At 47.8% G+C, this 22,092-nt stretch overlaps 1 long non-coding RNA gene across 1 annotated transcript in view; it reads left to right on the plus strand.

The window, feature by feature from the left end:
- The window catches only part of LOC142059544 (uncharacterized), an 87,890-nt gene extending 67,789 nt beyond the window's left edge, over positions 1-20,101 (plus strand). Inside the window, exon 3 of the long non-coding RNA XR_012661403.1 lies at positions 19,846-20,101. This is a non-coding gene — a long non-coding RNA (uncharacterized LOC142059544). The remainder of the gene's footprint in view (positions 1-19,845) is intronic.
- Positions 20,102-22,092: the final 1,991 nt, after the last annotated feature.

Genomic DNA, 22,092 nt, shown 5'->3' on the forward strand with positions numbered 1-22,092 from the left:
ACAGCTTAACAGAGCAGTGTCTGATAGATGGTTTGAGACTCCTGCGACAAAGCAGCAGTAGGTGAGAAAATTGGTATTTAGGTACCCAAAGTAACAATTTCCCCGCACAGATCAACCTATGCCTTAAAGCACGGAGCAATCTTGGAGATGCAGCTGCGGAGAGCCCATGTACCAGCTTCCCAGGCTGCTTGTGAAAAAGGGGGTGAGGTTTTGCACAGAGTCATTTACATGGTAATTAATAGCGTCTGTGTATGCGGAGGAGCGAGGATGGGTCTCTCCCCAGGGAGCTGCCTCGTCCCAACGTGCTCGCAGGGAACCCTCACCCCCTGAGAGCGGGGAAGGAAGCGGAGCCCCCGAATAGCTCCATTTCCTCAAGGACTTTCCCAAACAGATGGGATAAAATTGCTATAAAAAAAGGAATCCCAAGACAGGAAAATGTAATGAGCTATGGGCAAGGGGAAAAAATAAATGCTGAGGGATATTTATGCAGCATGGGAAGCAGATAGATCAAATCAGAAATTCCAATTAAGTCCATAATTTATTTCAACGGAAATAATAAAATTAGAGATGGGCCCATGTGGCGAAATTCAGACTGGGATCCTGATCTAAGCGGCGTGTTTGGGCTAAGTCCATGTCTAGCAATCTCCATCCTATCATAATGACAATATAGACCTACACCCAGTGGCCGGTCCTCCAAAAGTTATGGTGGAATCTGGTTAGATGACGTAGCAGGTTTTCAAAGGGCATAAAAAATGGTAGGTATTGTGAAATGGGATAATTTTTTAAAAATACATAAATGTCCCTCAGCATAAAATTTGCAAGAGGAAAGGATACGTGATACAGGGACAAACTATATACATTGAATACAAGGAAAAGGGATGGTTTCCTAACGCATTGATTAGAGAGGTATTTATCAGGCCCAAGAGCCATTGCAGTCACTGCTGAAAAGTCTCGCTGGCAAAAATGAAAAATCCCCTTGGTCTTTCTCTTCTTTAATCTAGCAAACTGGACCGACGTCCCAGCAAAAGCGGGTGTGCATCCTTGCTAGGAAACCAAGGCAAACTCTAAAGAGAGTTTGGGAGGGGCAGGGGCAGAGAAATGTATTTTGGGGTTTCCTCCTGTGTGCCCAGGTGTCTGCAGTCGCAAGGCATGGCTGGCGCGTGGGTATGCCAGCACTGGTGGGTAACGGGAAGATGCAATTGTAAAGCCGCAGCCAAGGAGCTGCCCCGCTTGCTGCAGAATTGCTCTTCACGGTACCAGTCTGCCCCACTTTAATTCAGCCTCAGAATCACTGGGTTTGGCGCAAACACCAACAATTCCCCATGCTCGAAGAGGGGAAGGGGCTGGACGAATTTTTTTGAACCCCCCCTAACAGCAAGTGACAGAACCCCTTGAAACACAAAGGGGTGAAGAAGACAATTCATTGTCTTCAGCTCTGACATTCCAGCAGCCCGTGGTGAGCCCGAGGAGGGCACAGCAGTAATCAGTCATCTTCAAAGTGCATGAACTGGAGCTCCCTCTGCCTTGAGACCCGATCGAGAAATAGCACGTAACACCCTGCCCGAACAGCCCTGATTAAGCAAGTGGGAATTAACACGGGGGAATGCCCAGGACGAAGAATGAGCAGTTCCCCTTTCACATAGTTTGGCTCAGGATGTGAGGAATTAAAAGGCCGGTAAAAGCCACTGCAGATTTATAAAAAGATGAGAGTGCAGCATTTTTAATCTCATTTCAGCAGGACTCCATGTTACAAGTAGTTACATACTATAAAAAACAATCTTAGTGCTTGACCTGAAATTACGCTGGGTTTGGTGCACAGCTCAGCTCCGTCACTGTTGTGGGTAGAGTCTGGGCAGTGGCCACGGTGGCACGCAGCCTGTCCCAGCACCCTGCACACGGCCGGGGTCGTGACTGGGATGTCCCTGCTGCCTTCGAGTTAATATTCATACCGCTACGGCTGACATGGGAGTTTTGAGGAATTACAAGGGAAAAGCCTCATTTTCTCCTGTAAAAGAGCGACCTGAATGAGCATTGTTTGCTGTCTGTCTGTGTAGCTCACGTTAAAAATAATAATGATAACAATAGGTAGCAAGAAGTGGGTCTGTATGGTTTCTCCCCACCCGGGTCGCTCCCCAGGTATCTCTACCTGGGTGCGTGTTACGATGCTGTCTGGGGTCCTCATCCCGTAAGCATGATCCTTGTGTGCTAAGCAGATGGGGTGGGCTAGAGGGACCCGACCGCTGCAGGTGCAACCAGGGTCACCAAAGCATCAGCAGTAGCAACCAAAGCTCTTCTGCAGGCCAGCAGGTTAACCCCGCATGGCCGCCCCTGCCCGCGCTGCCGCACCAGCTGCCGGGCTTTTGGTTCAAAGCCTCGCAGCTCCACGGGAGACCGATGTTAGCATTTCATTTTAGCTTTCCAAGTGCATCCACAGCATTGTGAGTCATGTTTTCCACCCCGTTATTTAACACAGCACTTTCAGCCAGCGTATTTTATGGACCGAAGTCGTCGTGAGTAGGAATATATGTTTTCAATAATGACAATGTACTTTCCCTCCCTCCACCCCATTCAAACCCTCAATTTACAAAATGGAGAAAAGTATTTTAAACATGTAGATCAAAATTACACACCAACTTAAATGTGTCACTTTTTGGCACAGAAATCTCATTTCTCAGCCAAGACTTGCAACTAAGATTTCTGTTCCTCAGTGTTATTGATTTCCTTTTTTCTTCCCAAGAGCACAAATATTCAGTTAACCAAACAAAAATTAACCCCTAATCAACTGCTCCATCTGCTTCCTTGGGGCTTGGCTTTTGTGCTAATCCACAGCATTTTCCAATACCATGGTGGCTGCTCGTTGACCATGTGAAGTTTCTCAGCTGCTCTGAATTGTCTCAGGTCCTTCACCTTTGGCTGGGACCAGCTGATGGCTCTGCCTGAGGTGTCCTTCAGCAGTCATGGGTTTTGCCAGGTGCAAATATGGGTTTCCTGAATAGAAAGGTCTGAATCCTCTGCAAATAGAGGCTAATTAATATCCTAGCATCGCATTTCAAAGGACCTCTGAGTTTCTCAGATGTTGCAGTCGTTAATGCACTGTGTAATTGAAAGCAGGATCATAGCTGCAAACATGAATGGCTCATTTGCAGCTGGAAAAAAAAAAAAGATAATTTGAAAAGCTTGTTGGGTGCACTTGCGCTGTACTTGTGCAAGACTCTTGTCATGGGAAGATCCCATCAAGCAAAGTGGGTTGAGATGTTGAGTTTGGAAACGGAGTATATTCAGTGACGTGCTGCACAGAAAACATTTTGTCTCCTGGCACATGGAGTATAAAACACCACCCTATTGTGCACTACAGGGTTTTTCCAGGCTTCTCTGCTGTATTTTGAACTCTGTGGCCTCAGGTAATAAATAGATGTGCACACACCCCCACATTCATCGTTATCCCAAACTAGGAATTAACCAAACAAAGCGTGTCCTTGGTTGAGTTCAGTTACCAAAGCTGTGCTGGAGCAGCCAGGTTAAACCTGAGCAAGGGCTTAAAGCAGCAGGAACAAAGGGGGCAGTGTGTAGCCTCCTGGGTTTGCACTCTGGGTGGCTGCAGGGCATGGTTTGGGGATGTCGGGGAGTACGGGGTTTGTCCCCTGCACCTGCCTGATGCCAACAGCAGCAGAACTTAGCTGTCCTTTTGCAACGCACCTGGCAGTGAGCATGGCAGCGGTCCTTCCCCGGCAAAGCAGTGAGCAAATCTCCCCTTCCCCATCCCCGCGGTGACAGCTGCACACGCTTCCCAGGCTGATGGTATATGACAGGTCTGATGTGAGCAAGGATTTCCATTTACGCTATGTAGCACTTAGCAACAGATGGAACCATAAGATCAATATATAGTCCAAATAATTAAGAATCGTGTTTTTAATTGTGCCTTTTCAACAAGCATTTCAAATGCTTCTTAAATCAGCCGTGCGGTTGTTGATATAGGGAACAGTTGCAATATATTTCTTTTTGAGAGTCGCAGTGAAACTGCAAAGAGACTGATCCAGACAAGACAAGCGAGCGCCTTCTCTTTGTGAAAGGTTTTTGGCAGCTCTCGGGAGGTCTCTCCAAACCATCGCTGTGCGGATGGGCTGTGATACCCAAGGGATTAACCTGGCAGGTAAAGTAGAGCGCAACTGATTTCGTCCTTCTGAAGGCTTTGGGCTTTATCCTTCCAAATGCTACATTTTCAGATGAATCAAACTGTTTTAAACTCTCACAGCTCCCACACGAGTTCAACATTGTGGTATTTGGGCAAACAGAGGCACGGAGGTCCTATGGGCCAGGCTATCTGGGGGGTAGCAGGAGCACTGAGCTCTCCTTCCCTCTTTTTCCTTTGCTCAAGTGTTTGACCCAGTAGGACTAAAAGCCTTCCCAGAAGCGACGTTATCTAGTGGCGTTATAGCCGAGTAGAATCCGAGCAGGCTGTTTTTAAACTCAGATGAACTGGATGTTCCCTAACGTCAGTGTTCTCGCGTGAAAAGCTGAAATGAAAGATTTTGCGTCCTTTGGAAAAATAATCCTATTGGCTATTCTTTTAGGCGTTTAACCCAAGTAACTGGCTGAAAATCAAATGCCATAAGCCGATGGCTCGGAAGCTGTCCTGTCACCTGCCGCCCTTTCCCAGGCACACAGCAGGATGCTTAGACAGGCAACATCCTCGCGTGTCTCTGGGAAGGGGCTGTGCCCACCCGACTGCAAGCAGCTCAGTGCCAGCGCTTGTGCGGGTGGTGGGAATAATGCTTTACTGGGGAAGGCTGGGAAAACGTTCCCCCTTGGGACCATTGACACCCAGCAGCCTTCTGCGTGGTCCTGCACCGATGCTTGTATGTGTGCTGCACTAAAGGCTTTGATTTTGGGAGAGAAGGTGCCACCCAGCTGTGTACCTCAGCTTCCCACCAGCACGGGGTCGACCCTGGGGCTCTCCCGAGATGAGCTGGGCACGGGCGTGATGGTCAGCAGAGCCCCGGGCGCTGCAGGGTGTGCTGCAGCTCTGGGCTGCCTTTGCAAATGCCGGGGGAGATGAAGCCATGCCCCCCAGCATTATGTATTTTTGACTGTATCTTAGAAGGCCTTTAGATATCATCACTTGTTTCAAGGGGTTTTGACGCCATAGCAAGGTGCTTTTGGGTTGTTTCCACTCACTAATGCCATTTTGGGAGGTTATTTGTTTATTCTCTTCTTGGAACAGATAAAGCCACCTCCAGATACGGCCAGGAGGAGCCTACACAGGTGAAGTGCCCCCATTTGCCGCTGGCTTCATGGGTCCAGTCCCCCAGGAGCCTCGGCCTTCCCACCCAAAGAGGCTCAGCCCCGGGTCCAGCCCTGCGGCACAGCGTGGGTGCTCGCAGGCTCGGGGGGCAGTGCGGTGGCAGCGGGGGATAAGGGGGGATCAAGGGGAGCAACCCAGCTCCACTGTCCCCAGCATCTACTGGCACGAGTCAGACCACGAACGCTTCCTGCGTGTGGTTACTCCCCAGCTTAATTTATATTAAATGTGGCCGCATCATTCAAACAATCTCCATGCTCTTCTGTTTGTGCAGGTAATGATGATATAGACTCATTTATGCAAGATTATCCTTTTATCACATTTCCAGACTCATTTATGAGGCTCATGTTTTCCCCCCAAGGGCATCATCAAGTGAGTTAAGTTGTACTATTTGCCTCCCGCAGTGAACTGGCAGGAGCCTACTTCATTGACTGATGAGGGCTGCTGCCTTCGCCAAATAGGGTCTGTGTGATGGATATTTTACTTGTGAATATTATAGCTGGAAATTAGCATGTTTATTGAGGTAGAATGCGTTTGTTTACATTCTGCTACCCATGGTATTACCTTTTATGACCTGAGTTATTTAGCTGAAGATAAGCATAAATGCTCCCCATCTGGGGGAGGGGAAAGAGGAAATAAAAAAAATAATTAATGAACTACTAGATATCAAATTATGCCGTAAGTAAGTGACATCGATGCCTCTCTGGGAGCTGCCCCGATCCCCTCACCTGGGCTGGACCGGCTCAAGCACAGCGGGGTGGGAAGGAGGGACTCGGCTCAGTTTTACCTACAGTTTTACCTATTTTTGCCTTGAAAAAATAAGCTTTCCAGGGAGGAAACCATCCCATCTCAGCCAACAGCAATCGGATACCCCGTGGTGGGGACGGTGGATGGAAGAGCTCGGGTCTCAGCCCACCCCGCAGAGCAGCCCCTCCAGTCCTCCCCTTTCCAGGTTCATTCACCATCCCATTGCCTTGGCTACGCGGCGAGAGCCAGGGTGCAGCCAGGCTAAAGGATTAGGAGAAGACCGATTAACTTTATATTCCTAAGGCGGCAGCAACTAAATGAACCATTCCTGATTGTTAAAAGGTGAAAAAAAATTTAAACCTCAGGTCGCAAAGCCAGCCGGCGTGGATTTCAGCATTGCAGGAGTGTGTGCACAGCACGGCGCGGTGAGTTTGTGCCTTGCTTTGAGCTACGGGCAGGTAGATGCTGTCTTTTCCCATTTGTTTCTATTTTTTTTCGTTCTTCTCATGGATGCCAGCCATCCTTTGTGGCATCGCCTTCCTCCGCGAGGTCTGGCCAGCACATGGGCTCTGACTCTCACGCCCTCCGTGACACGTGGCTGCTCCTCCGTGGTGCCGATGCCAATTCATCGAGGCGTGACAAACTCCCGTGGGGCGCTTAGGGCTGGAAGAAGCCTGACCTGCACGTTTCAGAAGGGACATGCTTTCTCCAACCAGGGAAAGCTCTGGCCCGTGAGCTAAAGTGATGCCGATTGTGTCAAATTTTCCTAAAAAGAGTCATTCCTTGCCTACTTAAAATGACAACGATACATTCATTGGGTGAATTACCTGGATACAGAGCTGACTGCCATCTGATGCAACCCAGCTCAGCAGCCAGGAGAGTCTGGAAAACCACGCGTTCCCAAACCCTACAATATGGGTGTTGCGGAACATACTTAAATCCATACATCAGATCCTTGGGAACATGGGCATGTTCTCTCCATACTCAGAAATGCCTGCCTGGAGTAGGGAATTTGCCTGGGCAAATGGGGGACTGGCTGCAGGACCGGGCACCCTGCTCCTGGGCAGGAGGTGTTTGGGGAATTACAGACGAAGCCTGTCCTGTAGCCTGCATCAAGATTTCATTTCATTTTAAAAGGCGTCTGCCAAGCTACCTTTTACTTGGTGCACATCTGCAGACAAAACATCAAGTCAAAGACTTATATCAAGCAAAGAAATGCTCTTTTTCTCTTTCAGCAAAATTTGGCTCTAATTTTTATGGCCTTTAAATGTGTATTATCACATGTGAGCAAAAGAGAAGGGAATCAGTGTCATGTCAGCTAGAGAGCAAAGAGGAGGCTTCAATGATGGGCAGGGTTGGTGCCAAAGCTCCCACTGCGCCGGCTCATAAGCTGCATCTGGCAAACGGGGGCCAGGAAATCCTCCTGCTCCCCCAAAGTCCCACGAGCCTTTCCCTGGTCTGCCCTGGTTGAGACTGAACTCATACCTACGTGCCCACCTCCGTTCACCAGTGTGCAAGGACCCCTGCGTGTCAGTGGCGTGGTGGCCTCGGAGGACTTGCAGCTGGCAGTGCCATCGCTTCATCTGCAAGGAGTGGCACCTTAGGAGAGTAGCAATAGCTTTACCCCATCAGCATCTGCCTATCTTGGTTTGCTTACCATGTTAATTTGCTGCTGCGTGACTCTCCAGGGTGAAATGGAGACAAATATGACTTCACTGTTACAATAACTAGTAATAAAAATTATGATTGCCAATATCTGGGAGGCACGCACTTGTGAATCGTAAGATGAAGCGAATTAACAGCTTGAAAAATTGTTGGCCCTGGTAGAAAGCAAAGCTGTAAATGTTGGGATTATTTCCCCTGCGACTCTGCTGTCAGCAAGGGATGGTGCAAGCGGGCATGTTCTCCAGCCCCCACAAGAAATCATTTCCCCTTTACTTCGGCTGCCCAACCCCCTTCCTCATGGGCGTCTGTGGGGCTTGGTTGGAGTGTTTAATATGTGGTAAATGTGGACGTGTTACGCACAGATGTCTGTGAGTGTGTAAATCTGCTTTCCCAGGTCGCGTCCGGGTGCATCCCTGGGCCGTGCACACGTGACAGCAGCCGTGATGGTTTTGTACCCATGAAGTCATTCCTTCCTGACCTCTTCCCCAGCCATTTGGCCAAAACTTGACGATTTATCCTGGTTCTGTGCCTCTTCTTGCTCTCCAAAAGAGCTCTCTCTGCTCTCATTATCCACATTGACTTCCTGTCCTCATCCTGCTTTTGGCCTTAAAGATATCATGATGTAATAAATTCTTGGGGCTAATTGTGCGTTATGTAGCAAATATTCAAAGCAAACAGTTTGCCCAATGGGCTAAAATACATTTGCATGAAGTGTTCATTGAGCAATTATGAATAACCTACAAGTTTTAAAAACAGCCTCTTTGCGGATAATTTGAATGTTTGCTGCAAAGTGCAGCATTTGCTGAATTAATGAGTCATTACAGATATTTCACTGAGCTCTGGTGGCACTGCCTGCTGCTGCATGGAGGATTTTTTTCTTCCATTGCACCTGTACCGTCTCAGCGACATGCAATGCTTAATTTCTGCAAATTACTCCTACTAGAGCAATATGAAATACAACTAACTTGGGGGAAGGAGAGGTATACTTTAATTAAATCATCTTGCAATTAGTCCTTGAGTGATGAAGTAAGGTGTTTTATCTCTGTGCGAGTGGTACCAAACCACCGAGGAGATGCGCAGGGAGGGAATTCCAGAGTTGGACATCCTTATCAGATGAGTTGCTCAACAGTTGGAGATTTCTTAAAAGCAGCCAGCCAGCTACTTGGGGGTTACTTTTGCTGATTGCTTGGGCCCATTCGTATTTACAGCACTAGAAAAACTGATTCAATTAAAATCAATTTTTTTCTGGAAGTGCATTTGGGCCCTAAGGACTATGGCAAAACACACAGACAAATTAAAATATGCCATCGATCAGATATTTTGTGCTGAGGAGGATGCACAACATCGCATCCTTTGTGTATAGATACTGGGTTTCGTCCTTTGGGATCTCCTTCTCAGCTGTGGGACCCCGGCTCTGCTCCTCTGCTCTCCGCAGCGCTTTCGGGGAGCGCTACTCGGGGAGCACAGAGTGAGAGACTGTTAGCCATTCGCACCAGATGTGGGTGTGATGGTCCTGTTTGTCCCTTCCATGGTGACGCTTGCACCCTCAGAAGTCAAAGCTACAGGCACCACCTGAAACACCTCCCAGGTGGGATAGAGATTTCCCCATTCATTTCCCTTTGGATTATCTGCTGGAGAAGGAGATGAATGGCTGAATGCTTCCAAACTTGTAAGTCCCCCGACAGCATTTAGCACAGTGTAAAGTTTTCTTAATGATTTATTGTCCCTAGTGTTTTAGACAGACAAAATATGTTTGCAGTCTGTCCTGCCAGGCAGTGAAAACCTGGGCTGGAGTATTGAGCCCTCCAAAAGAGAAGAACATCTTGTTTGAAGGCATCTCAGGAACCAAACATGAATTCCTCTGTGTCTCTGGTCTAAGCGTACGTCACAGTTTGTGCAAGCCAGGACCAAGCGCCGCGTGCTCCTGTAGCACAGCAGAATCGTTAGTTATATTCAAGCCCAAGAGATGTGTTGTACACAAGCACTGCACCAACCTCTATTATCCGAGCATTGGACCGGGTTCAGTCGAGGTCCAAGAAGTCCATTTCATTGGCAGTTGCTCGGTCAGGCTTTTAATGCAGATGGAGTCATTCTTCTGCTGTCAGGTCGTGCTCAGGAAAACTTGATTTCAAGGAGGGGAGAAGGCAGAGGCACTGGGGAGATCCTGTCCTGAATTGAACAGCAAGTGTTAAACAAGGGCAGGTGCAGGATAAACCCATCCTTCAGACCATTATTGTCCAGCTTAAACAAATAAATTTAGGTTAAAAAAACAACCCTAAGTGCAGTTTAGTAGCAGGATTTGGACAGAATCATCAAAAGCAAGGAAATTCAAAGTGGCAGCAGCAATTTCTCCCTCTCCTCAGGTCCAACAGACCTGAGTATTACATGAACTTGTGGGATGAGCTCCAGGGACCTGCACAGGGGTAATTTCAAGCAAAATGTAATTTCCCTGAAGTTTAGAAAACTGCGTATATAGTAATTTAACATCAGGTTCATCTCCCCTGTGAAGCCAATAAGTAGCACGTTCGTGAGTACATATATACGTACAATGGAGACAACAATAAGCAAAGAGCCCGGCTTGAATTTGGAGTTTTGGCTTGCTTTAGATTGCGTAACAACCTTAATGTTACTTAAATGTAGGTGTTTTGTGTGTGGGTGCACGCACGTATGTGGGTATGTGCATTAATAGCAATTTGTGATAGATGCCTTCGGGGCCCACACATTCAATAAGAAAAAAAGGAGTTTTTATGGGAGATAACATAACTGTTTGCAATTTGGCTATTCATTGTATCTTTGGCATTTTATGTACTGCATTAGCTGAGGCAATTTCATGCATATGGATATAATGCATTAAGTAGAAGCATTTAAATATAGTGAAACTAATTTTATGATGATTAGTTGAAGGAAAACATTGCATTCGTATCATCTATATAGGAGCCAATTTGCATGAAAATGCCCAAAGTTGCTATGCCAACATTTTCTGTGTTGTCGGTCGGGGTCGTCTCTGTGTCAAGACTTTGTATTAAAAATCGGTCTCCAGTGCCCGTGTCTTTTAATTCATTGCAAGCTGTAGGCCATTTGCTCACAAAGCGCTTGCAGTAAAACAAATGAATAGCTAAAATACTCATTTGCATGATTCCCATTTGAAAACGATTCCCCTGAAATTAAGGAAGCGTGTTACTCGGTTGTGAAGATGGATGGGCAGATGAGCCATGCAATTAATATTTTTCGGCATTCTCTTTTAAAGCCCTCCTAAGACTAAAAGCAACACATGCTGCCTTCCAGACAAATTGGGTCCCGCAACAGTTCCAGGGCTGCCATGGCAGCAGCTTGTTCCCACTCTCTCCCCTTTATTGTCTCACTTACATTATGCAGTAATTAAAACTATTTACCATTCCTACTTATCTGCCATCTGCTGCCATTGAAGTTTCCTCTTCTTTATAAAGCCATCTTAAGCAGCAACAAGAAAAGTAACGGAGTCAAGGACAAGGGTTAGGGGGGTGGGGGAGGAATTCTCCTGCTTTTTATTAATAGGTAGCGGACCAGGATGAGTGTCCAGTGTAATAAACGACTGGGTACTTTCATGTAGCGTGCCCTTTGCATCCTGGCCATCGTGATAAGAAGAGCTTTTTCTGGAGCAAACGTGGGCACATGGTAGAGGGAAATAGATACGACAGATGTATATGGTGCTATAGGCGCAGCGGTGGGATACGCCTTTATTTACACCAGGGTAAGTGGGAAGAAGGATTGTGCTGATGGTTTCATTCACTCCTCAGCCGAGTTGGGGGGAGTGAATGGAAGATTTTGATCTGAATGGATGCTGCCTTCAAATCAGAGATGATTTTTAGCCGATCCTTGAATGGGACCTTGGTTCACGGACGTTAGGCAGAAGCAGCACTCGCTGTCAATATGTCAGAGAAATGGGGGTGAAAATACCCAGAGATCTCTGGGCAAGCAACGGTGCTTGCAGGTCTTACTATGGAAAATATGGTTAGTGCTCGTGGCCTGAAGAGTGCTTAAATCATCCCCAGTGCTGGCGGGACGGGAAGCGATGACAGCCAGGTAAACGGAGCCTGCGGGAGGCTCCAGAGAGCCCAGCCCTGAAGGCAGATTTAGGGAGGGCAAGACGTACCCCAGCAGGGCTGTTATACAGTCAAATGGGCCAATAAAACAGCTCCCAGTGTGCTGTCGGTAATAAAAAGTGAAGAAGCCGGCAATTACTGTCGCCCTCGTCGCATAACTCATGCTCCATATTATTTACAGTGACTCTAAAATTTAAAAAATCCAGTTAGCTTAATTGCCTTTCCTCCTGCATGGATGTCAGCGAGGGAGGGCAGCGCGAGCCGACTGCTCCAGCTGCGAAACCCAGGCGCGGCTCCTGGGACTGGCTCTCCCAGCACCGGGTCTGGATGGGGCGGTCAGTAGCAATGCTCGGAAACATCTAACTTTGCTGGGTAACTGCTAAAAAGCAGTTTTAGTAGTATATTCTCCTTTATTAAAACTCTGGCAGTCTGAGTTACTGCTGCAGAAACCCAGCCGTGGCACAGAGGACTCTGGCTGAGTTGGGTTTTTTTCTTAGAAAGCCGTGGCAGTTTCATTAGTTTTCCATCGTTCGACTACAAATGATTTTCTCAGTATTATTTTTCTTTTTCATATAAACACTTAGTCTGTATTTCACTCGTTTTTCGTGAGAGTTTGTGTTTCTGCCACCATCTCCTGGCCTGAGTAAAAAGTCAAGGAAAAGAAAGATGGGAAAAATGTTTAGCTCTGGGTTTGGGCGGGTTTTTTTAAACCCCAAGTCTTAAACATCGCTGATATTGGTGTAAAGCGCCATCCAAAAAACTCCTGCAGAAATATTCCCAAATCTATAAAAATATGCAACATGGAGAAAATTATATGTTCGCATTGCAAACAATGCTGGCAAAGAGCTGGCCTTTCACTGGGGCGGCTTATTCAGTTTTACAGATATTTCATTCTCCCCACATCTGGAAGGATTTAATGGTTAGGTGAGAAACAGCATCCAGTTTTTCAGCACTTTGTGCGATTTCTCAAATACAGTGAAAAGCCTCATGTTCGAAACGACGGTCATTTTCCAATCCATTAAATTCCTTTGTTAACGTGCAAATACTTTTCATTCCTTCCGAAGTACAGTAGAGCAGGCATTGTTGCACCAAATTATTTACAGACACACAGCTGAAACCTAAAAACACGGGGCTTTTCCTAGTCTTCTTTTGGTAACCATAGTGGGCTTCTCCCCACATCAAACGCCGGGAGATTGGAGCATCTCATATGCATCCGAGTCCGGCCCTGCAGGGTGGGACCGCCCTGCTCTCCCCATCACGTTGCTTCTGCATAGTGCAGAAACCTCACCCAGATACGGCTGTTATCAGTAGGAGGATGCAAACCAGCCCCAGAGCAGCGTAATTAGCTTTTTGCTTGGTGCTGGTCTCCTCCGAGCAGCCTCCGAGCAGCCGTGGCGTGGTTGGGTTCCTAGAGGTGCCCGGCCGTTGCCGCCCCTTGAGCATCTCCTTCAGCACGAGAAAACCATCGAATATTCCCTTCATCCAAAGCTGAAAACTGGCTGAGTTTTCTTTATGCCACACAGCATTCCCATCCCTTTTAGTAAATGATTTTGCATCACAGCCCCGCAAAAAAAATTACCATGCAGATCCCATTTAAAGCAAGGGGGGAAAAAAAATGTAAAAGGAAATATTTTAGGTAGGAGTTGAACAGCAAATGCTTTTTGGTCTCTGTGGGGAGTAATGATCCACAACAAGGACACAATTCTATATGCATGTAATATTATCACATGCTTCAAAAAGCTTTTAAATCACATAAATGCAGTTATGGACCATTGTACAAAATAAACATTCCGCTTGTGTTTAGGCTGTTTTTAGTTCTTTGATCTAAAGTGATGTTTGCGGATTTTATTGCTTTGTAAATTAAAGCGGCTTTGATTTGATTGAACTAAATTAATAAGACTTCTGCCTTGTTGCAAGATAACAGCTACAGTATATTTTGGCTGCACTGCACATAAGAAAACTGTGGTCTGTAACAATTCCACTGAAGCTTCATGGAGGATTTCAATACCTGTTTTAATTAAAACAAAAGCCTGTGTAGCACTAATGTCTTCCTTAAAGAGCAAAAACTTAAAGTGTCCTTTTAAATCTATTTTAATGTGTCTTAAGGACTAGAAGACAAATGGCAGGGGAACTGGGCTCTGACAAGGTATTTTTTTTCTCTGCTTTTTGAATTTTCTTCCTGCACATCCAAGGCATGTCTCCTTTTAAATAATAAACATCCCGTGGAAGAGCGAGCAGTTTTCAGGTGTCCTCCCAGGTGCTGAACGATGGCAGGGCCTTCAACCCAGCCTCAAGGACCACAGAAATCACCCATGCCCATGGGCAGACCCAGTGATGTGCTTTTCCCCACCCAGCGCAGGGGCAGCCCACGGCCACGCCAGCAGGGATCCATCGTCAGGTCGGCTCCGACCACACCGGCAAAGTCCTCGGCCCGTGTTGGCCAACGTGCAATTACACTTTCCCAGCAAATACCTCATCTGTGGGTCTTTTTAGCTATGGGGCCTCTCGGGGTGGCCGTGCATTGCTAGAAGAAGGGAGAGCCCCAGCCGAACTCACGGCATGGTAACTGTCTTTTAGATACCCTGAAGAGACTCCCAACAGCTCACAGCAAGGCCTGTGACATGGGCAATGGGGGGACGAGGCTGTTTTAAACTCGCTGATGATTTGAAGCAAGCTTCTTGCTGCCTGTGGGTCTTGTTGGCTTTTGTTCCCTCTCGTGCAGACTTGGAAAGTTTGAAACCAGCGATGCTTTTTGCTTAATTCCATTTACCAAAAACCCTTAAACAAAAGCAGCTCTTTGAAATCTGTAACAATAAAAAAAAAAACAAGTGCCAAAAGAATGGAGCTGCCTCATCCCAACCGCAGGGGCACCACGGGAGGAGCAGGGAACAGCTTCCAACAGGGAAACACAGGGAGCACAGGGGCTGTGCCCCCCCCCCCCCACCTCCCTGGTCGCGGCCAGGACACCCCTGTGGCCAGTGGGTCCCAGGGCACGTCCGCAGCCGGGGGACCTTGAGCTACAGCTTTCCCCTGCACGTCTCCCCGGCTCCAGAATGGAAACAGCCCAAGGAAGTGTAGGTGCAAGATCTCCCTCCGAAGGTTCATGCTCGCATCCCTCTGGTCCCTGGTTCAACGGTGCCGCGCAAAGCAGACCCCCGGTGCGGTGCTAAAACTACGCCGGTGTTTCTGCCCCAGCCAAGGGGGGACCCGGGGGATGCAGGACAGCAGGGCTTGTTTGCATCCACTGCTTGTCTTGCACTTTTCTCTTTCAAACAGAAAAGAAACAAAAAAAAAATCCTTTAGTTGAGGCACTGCAAACTTTGCCTGGAGTTGAGAGATCAGCGAATACGTCGAAGGGACGGTGTTTGCTCATCGGCTGCCGCATGCATGTGGGCTCCATCCATTTTGCCCCAGAAGCTCGGATCCATCCGATTCTCCCTCCTCCACCACGATGGTGGATTTGCCCCATAAAATAACGCCGGAAGGTTTGGGGATGCTTTGCAGTGCCTCGCTAACCGGGTCAGAGGGACAGCACTGCTGACCCGACCTTTGCGTGGGCAGGTGAGCCATGGTCCTGTTGCTGAGACCCGGCTCAGCATCCCAGCCTCGACACGCTGCCCATCTCTGCTCTGAGCTCAGTAGCAGGATGAAAAAATCCCCCCAGGCTCAAATCCCCCAGCAGCAGCCCCTGCTCCCCATCCTTCCCCTCCTTCTTACCCATTTCATAAATAATTTTAATATAGTACAGAGTGGCTCAAAACAGGAAACTCTGCTCTTTTAGTTTGGTCTGGAGTCAATTTTCCTAATCCCTGCGGTGGAGTTGCTAAGTTACCCTATCCAGGGCCCTCGCTGCTGTTTTCATGTGGAAAAAAATAACAATAAAAAAAAATAAAATCTGTTCTTCACTAAAGTACTGGAGTTTGAAGAAGCCGTGGCTCATTACTGCACGAAAGGTCCAGCATGCCGAGCATTTACAGCGTTGTCATTTAGAAATCGCGTCTACCGCAGCTGAAATCCGGCCAGCGAAAAGCAAAGTCTTTGCCGGCTTCGCCGAGGTCAGGCGGGTCAGACATGAGATGAAATGAAAGACAAACAGTGGCCGTGGAAAGCTTTCGCTGCCATCTCCTCCGGCGTAATGAGCCCTGGCTGCGCGCTTGGACAGAGGCCAAACATTCATTTACCACAAATCTTCTGTAAATGATTACATTACCTTACATTAGTTTCTGTAGTACCCCCAACTGTTCCTTCCAAAGCAAGTTAAGCAGAAGGAAAGCTGCCACTTCCCTGTAATTATTCTCCCTCGGCCAGCGGGGCACGTTCCTCCCGTCTCTCCTGCCCGGAGATGCGGGATGGAGCGGGAACAAACCTGCCTTCCCGCAGGGGCTCGTTGGATGCTGTCACCTCGGATGAAGGAACGGTGGCACCCGTCATGGATCGGGGAGGGTGAAGAGCACGGACGCGGACGGAGGCGCAGAAGCTCCCCCAAACTGCAGGCAGGGACGGAAGCAGATGCCCAGCGTTGCTTCGCACCTATGGGTGATGGTTTGTACTTTTGCTCCCGGGTGTCTCCTTCGCTGCTGGAGGTCCGCTGGGTTGAAGTTTGGACCTCAGCAAGCGTGACCTTGGCTCACACCAAAGGAGACCATGGCGTTTCTGAACCCCTGCAGTCCAAGCAGGGTGTAAAGCCGGTGCTTTGAATCAGGTGCTTCTCTGGCTTGCAAGCTCTGAGCCTAGTGTCACCCCAAGGTCCAAGATCTGGATGTTCTGGAGAAACCTTGTATCTCCCCAAGTAATTCCTCTTTTTTTCCCACTCTACCTCCTACTTTCCCTGACCCAGATGAAGGCTAAAGCAAAAATACTGGGCATAATCCCTCACCTTTATCCACACCGATATCCCCAGCACGCTCCTCTGCTGTACCCATTTATTCAGGCTGCATTTGACTTCGTGGGGCTACTTTATAAAGTTCAGCCAAACGCACGTGGGTGATGAAAGAACAACCGAGACGTTATAGCCTGGTGTAAACTCACAGTCTGCTGGTGTGAACTAGTTTTTCGAGATGGGAGTGACAACCACGTGGTGATTTCTCCCCTCTCCAGTGCTCATCCGATGACAAATTCCTGTGGCTTGCACTATGAGGCCAGTTTGTTTATTTTTTCCAGTCCTACATGTGCAGCCCATGTTGCAGAGAGGCAGAGCGATCCCTATCCCTGCAGCTTTCCATTTCTCCGAGGCACAGGAAATAGCGTCTCTTCATCAGCCAAGACTTACAGTTATGCTGGAGGCTGGTGTCGGGGGAGCGCACCGCTCCAAAAGCCCTTGCGAAGATGCTGTGAGATGAGCAGCAAACAAAAAACAACCCCTGGGAGTTAAACCCTGCTTAAGTCAAGCCGGGGAGCGCCAGCGCTTTCTGTCATTCCCAGGTGTACTCCCCGCATGTCCTTCCCCATGTCCTCCCTCCCCTCTTGCAGCTTTTTCCCAAGGCCTTCTCCAAATCTGCCGTTTGTTACTGATTTCATCTAAGCTGCAGCAGTTTGTTATTATTAACAATTCCAGGCACATTTTTAATAGCACTAATAGGTTGCAAGAGAGAAATGCTCTCATTTGCACACCTCTTCAGGCTGGCTGTAGCTGATATAAGTCCATGCATCTCCCCAGCACAGAAACAAACGGGAAAGGAAGATACAGGCTGTTAACAGCGCTTTTAAAGTGCTGAGGTACAAGCGTGAGGGAGTGCGAGGCACTACCACGAGGTGTTTCATTGTCATCCTGCATGAACACGGAGGATTAAAAAGAATTGAGCTTGTGCTGCCTTAGGGGAACACAGGAAAGCAGCGCTAATCCTGCGACTGCCCCCCGTTAGATGGGGAGGCTTCTGCAATATTGCCCGAAAGGAAAGTGGTGTAATTTGGCCTCAAGTTGGCAACTTGCTCTTGAATTCACCCTTGTGCTGAAACCCACAGGCTTCGTCTGATGGAGAGAGCGTTACCATTCCTCATCGTTACATCTGTTTTCTTGCTGCTAAGGTTTTGTTGCTGCTGCAACACAGAGGATTTTCCAGGGAAAGAAGGCATCTGTTGATGTGAATTTTGGAGTAAATAACTCCTGACCTCTGCTCGGCAAACGCTGGCTTGTGTGGAGACAACGTGCACCTGCAAAGCACAAGGGTGCCCGTGGGGCTCCTGCCCTGCCGCTGTGGCTGTGGAAACCAGCGGCATTTTCTCCAGCGGCATCACCCCCTTCACCTCCTGGAGCGCGGGACCCTTTGGTCGGGGACAGGGAAAGGTCGCTGCTCGCCACGGGAGATGTGGCGTGGGGCAGGAGCTGTTTGCAAGCCCCCGTGGGCCATGCGGCACCGCAGCCGTACATCCTCCCGATGCCATCATCACCATCGCCTCTGGGCATGCGACTCCGCTGTCCCCCAGGCTGGCAAGCCGGGAACCCTCTGGGCCTGCTGTAAATTAAAGCAATCAGCTTAACAGTGGGACATAAGATGTGTGTAGGAAAAACCCAATTTTAAGGCATCACAAAGGGGCCCCGGGTTTGAACCGAAGCTTCTGCTACCAGGAAGTTTGCCTTTTGTTTGATCTGTTTTGCACATCCCTATTAAATAACTAATTATTTAACATCTTTTAAAGCTTTGCTATATATTACAGCAGGCAGGACACAAATGGCTGCTTTTAATAATATAAAAGCCCATTAGCTTCATTTACTGTTAATGTTAAAATAAACATGAGGCAATTTAGATATACTATTCCAATTTCACGGAAACTTTGATGTTTTTCTTCTCCACTCACATAATTAAGGGAAAAAACTACTAATGATATTAAGTTTGTACAGTGTTAATGACAGAAACAAGCTGCAGCAGAAATTGCAGCCATTAATATGGAAAAATAAAATATTTAACACAGGAGATAAATGAAAGCAATTTTATTAAAGTAAAATGAAGAAAATTAATTCTAGAAACTTTCAGCATTCTTAAAATGCTATCGGTTTATGACACGTCTTGTGTATTTTTCTGGTTGGGATTATTTACGAGTGGTATGGAAATCTGTCCTCAGTATTATTTTTAACACCTACCTGTTTTCTCTTTCTATTGCCCATTGTTTTTTCTGAAGGCCAGATTCTGCCCTGATTTAAGCTCTGTGGTCTGGCAGCAGCTAAAGCTAGGCTTATCCCTATGAGATGCTTTATCACAAGCTTTTTTGGGAGGCACGAGCCCTTTCGGCATCTCAAAAGCCCAGATGCCGTGCCGGGATGCAGGATCTCACCGTCCCGCCTGGACGGGGCTTCTCCACAGCTTTCCAGCACAGACACAGAGCGTTCAAAGGCAGCAACGTCCGCGTGCGGTAGGGTTTATGCCTCCTGGGGGGTTTTTGCAGTTAGGCGTTAGGTGACGCTGCGGTAGCGCTGAGTGGGTTGAAGGCTAAGCATCAGTAACATAGAAAGCAGCTAACGGGGCTCTGCTGCAGGTGGATCTGGGCTGAGAACTACTGTACGGTGCAAATTTGAGTCCTCAGGGCAACCCAGAGGTTGAACAGGAACAGAAGGTGCGTTAGAGCAGAGATAACCCAGTGGGTCCAGCAGCCGAGCACCAACCTGTGCTCCCAGTCCCAAGGGAGCCCTGGGGCTCTGCTGCGATGGAGACGAGACCAGTGAGCAGCATTGCGCTGGCTCTCAGTTAAACCTGCTTCCCCAGGAGAGAGGCAGGGAGAGCTCATACCCAAGGAGAGCAGCGCTTGCTACACGGCTCAGCCGCCCAGTCCCCAGCGTCCCGCTCACTTCAGAGCCTCTTGGTAGCTAAAGCAAGCCCATTCCCTAAGAAACTTCCCATGTTTCCAAAGCTTAGCAGAAGAACTACCGGCATCCACTTAGTATTTCAGCCTTTCTGGTGCCTCTCCCACACCATCAGCTCCATCACGCTGACATGTGGCGGCCTTTTACAGCAAAGCGTTTCTAGAAACAACGCAGTGATTTATTTTATTCTGATGCATTTATTTACAGGAAATGATTAATTAAACAAATTCTTTTCATTGCCATTAATTGTTTTGCAGACAACCCGAAGAGATAATCATCACACGCTGACAATCACTTGCCATCAATTATCCACACGCCGCTGCTGTCAATGAATCACAACCCCTACCTGGTGGGAGAGTCACTGCTGGTGCCACTGAGGCATTTCGCCAATAATGTATAACGGGGGAGGATATTAGACGCTATTTTCAGACAGGCTGAGAGATTGATATGCAAGCCAAAGGGAAATGCATTAAACTATTTAACCGCCTGGAAATCCAGCATAATGAACATCCAAAGGTATCTTATTACTAGTTCACTGTAGCTTGCCTTTATTTATTTGTTAGCATTTAAATTTTGTTCAAATTAGTTCTTGTGTTGGAAACACTCTTGCTGCCAGAGTAGGTCCGGCTCTTGCTCTGCTGAAGGCTACGGCTGAAGACCCTCTAGTCTGTATTTGCTCAAGTCACTGCAGCAGGGGTGGAAAGGGAGTGGGATTAGACGTGGTACTGCACGTCATGGCTTAGGAGGCCTGGGGGTGTTGGGTTGGCAGTTGGACTTGATGATCCTAGAGGTCTTTTCCAACCTTTATCTATGGTTCTATGATTCTATGGATGTGGGGTGGCAGACCCTGGGCACAGGCGGGTCGAGGATCGTGAGAGTACTTGCGCAGACCCGGGGTCATGGCATTTGGGTGGGCTTGTCCCTGCTTCAGCGTGTGGTTGCCCCTTGAAGCCACACTGCCCATGACGCTGCACTTTGCTGTTGGGGCAACACCCACAGCGCTGCAGCTCAGGGCTTAGAGCACAGGCTTGCTGGGCGCCGTGATCTTAGCGCCCAGGTAATATTTCTTATTGCTGCTCGGGGATGGGGGCGGAAAGGAAGTGTCCCGTTTCCCCATCCCATCCTATCCCCACTAAAGGCCCTACGAGCTGGGCTGGGGCTCATCACCGCCTCCACTCCCCTTTCCCAAGTCAGTGCTGGATTTGTTTTGCTGGTGCTGCCGGCTGCCACCTCCGGCATTGTGCCTGTTAGAGGTTTTAGAAAGAAAACCAAAAACTTCCTCCGGCCATTGCTGAGCATCACCTGGGCTGGGCGAGGGGACTCTGGGGATGTGTGGTGGCATCCAGCCCTCCCTGAACCTCCCACAGCTGGGAAGAGCGAGGCACTCGGCGAGCAAAGTTGTTGTAAAACTGGACCAATGCACTCAGCGATGTCTGAGCTTCTTAAACATGCCAGAAGGACATTAAATGGAATGTATTCAGTGCTAAGAATTATGGTATCTTTAGGATTTAAAGTGTATAATTAAATTATAGCATCTGAGATCGGAATTGCTTTTTCACTTGTAGGGGAAAAAAATAAGACATTTTAATAACATGTCATAAGTTTTACAGTTATTGGATTTTCAAATTGTTTACAAAAGCAATATTGTTAAATTGCATAGTTGGGGTTTTTTTCTTAAGTCTTTTGATAAAAAGAATAAGCTAACAATAATGTTCCCAGGAGGTAAAACAAAATTGCATTTCACTTTTGTTATTTGTTTAATTATCCATTTAGCCAGTCAGTATATAAAACTCATTTTCAGCAGATTCGTTCTGAAAGTCTCCAGCTCCAGCTGTAACTGCACAGAGCATTCAACTTTTATTTAACATTAATAAGCCAAGGAAAAGCCTGGAGGTTAAGGTACTACCAGCACCTTCCCTGCAATTCCAGCAGCCTTTAAAAGGGGGGTGGGTAGGAGGGGACATCAGGCTGGTAAATCCCAGCTTTTAGGACTGGGGGGGAATTCTGGGTCATAGTGTCCCATTTGTTTTCATTTTAAATAGGGAACCACTGGGGACTCCTTCGTAAAAATCAAAAGTCCCTGATGGCCTAATAGCACAGTTTTACAAACCGTAATGTCAATTAAAGCCGGGTAAAGCCTCAGCAGTTTGAGAGGGTTTGTGAACTCTTCAGCTGTTGTTGGTTGTTGGGATTTTTTCCTGGCTGTTTCTCGCCGTGGCTGGTAGAGGAAGGGAGCCTGTGCTGTGGGAGGCGGATTCCCCGTGCCATAAACTGGGCGAGGCCCACGTTTGAAAGGTGGCTTAGCTTAATGCAGAGACAGGAGCTGTTCCTATGGCTGGTTTGGTCGGTTGTGTCTTGGTTTTGAGGAGATTTAATCGTTAGATTTCTGCCTCCATCAAAATTCTGGTATTTTTATGCAACCATCTCTAGTGAAGTGTATATTTTTAGCAAAGGTAGTTTCAGTAACCTTTAAAACCATGATTTCCTTGGGATTTCAAGGGAAG

This window comes from Phalacrocorax aristotelis, chromosome 7, assembly GCF_949628215.1.
Source record: "Phalacrocorax aristotelis chromosome 7, bGulAri2.1, whole genome shotgun sequence".
NCBI lineage: Eukaryota > Metazoa > Chordata > Aves > Suliformes > Phalacrocoracidae > Phalacrocorax > Phalacrocorax aristotelis.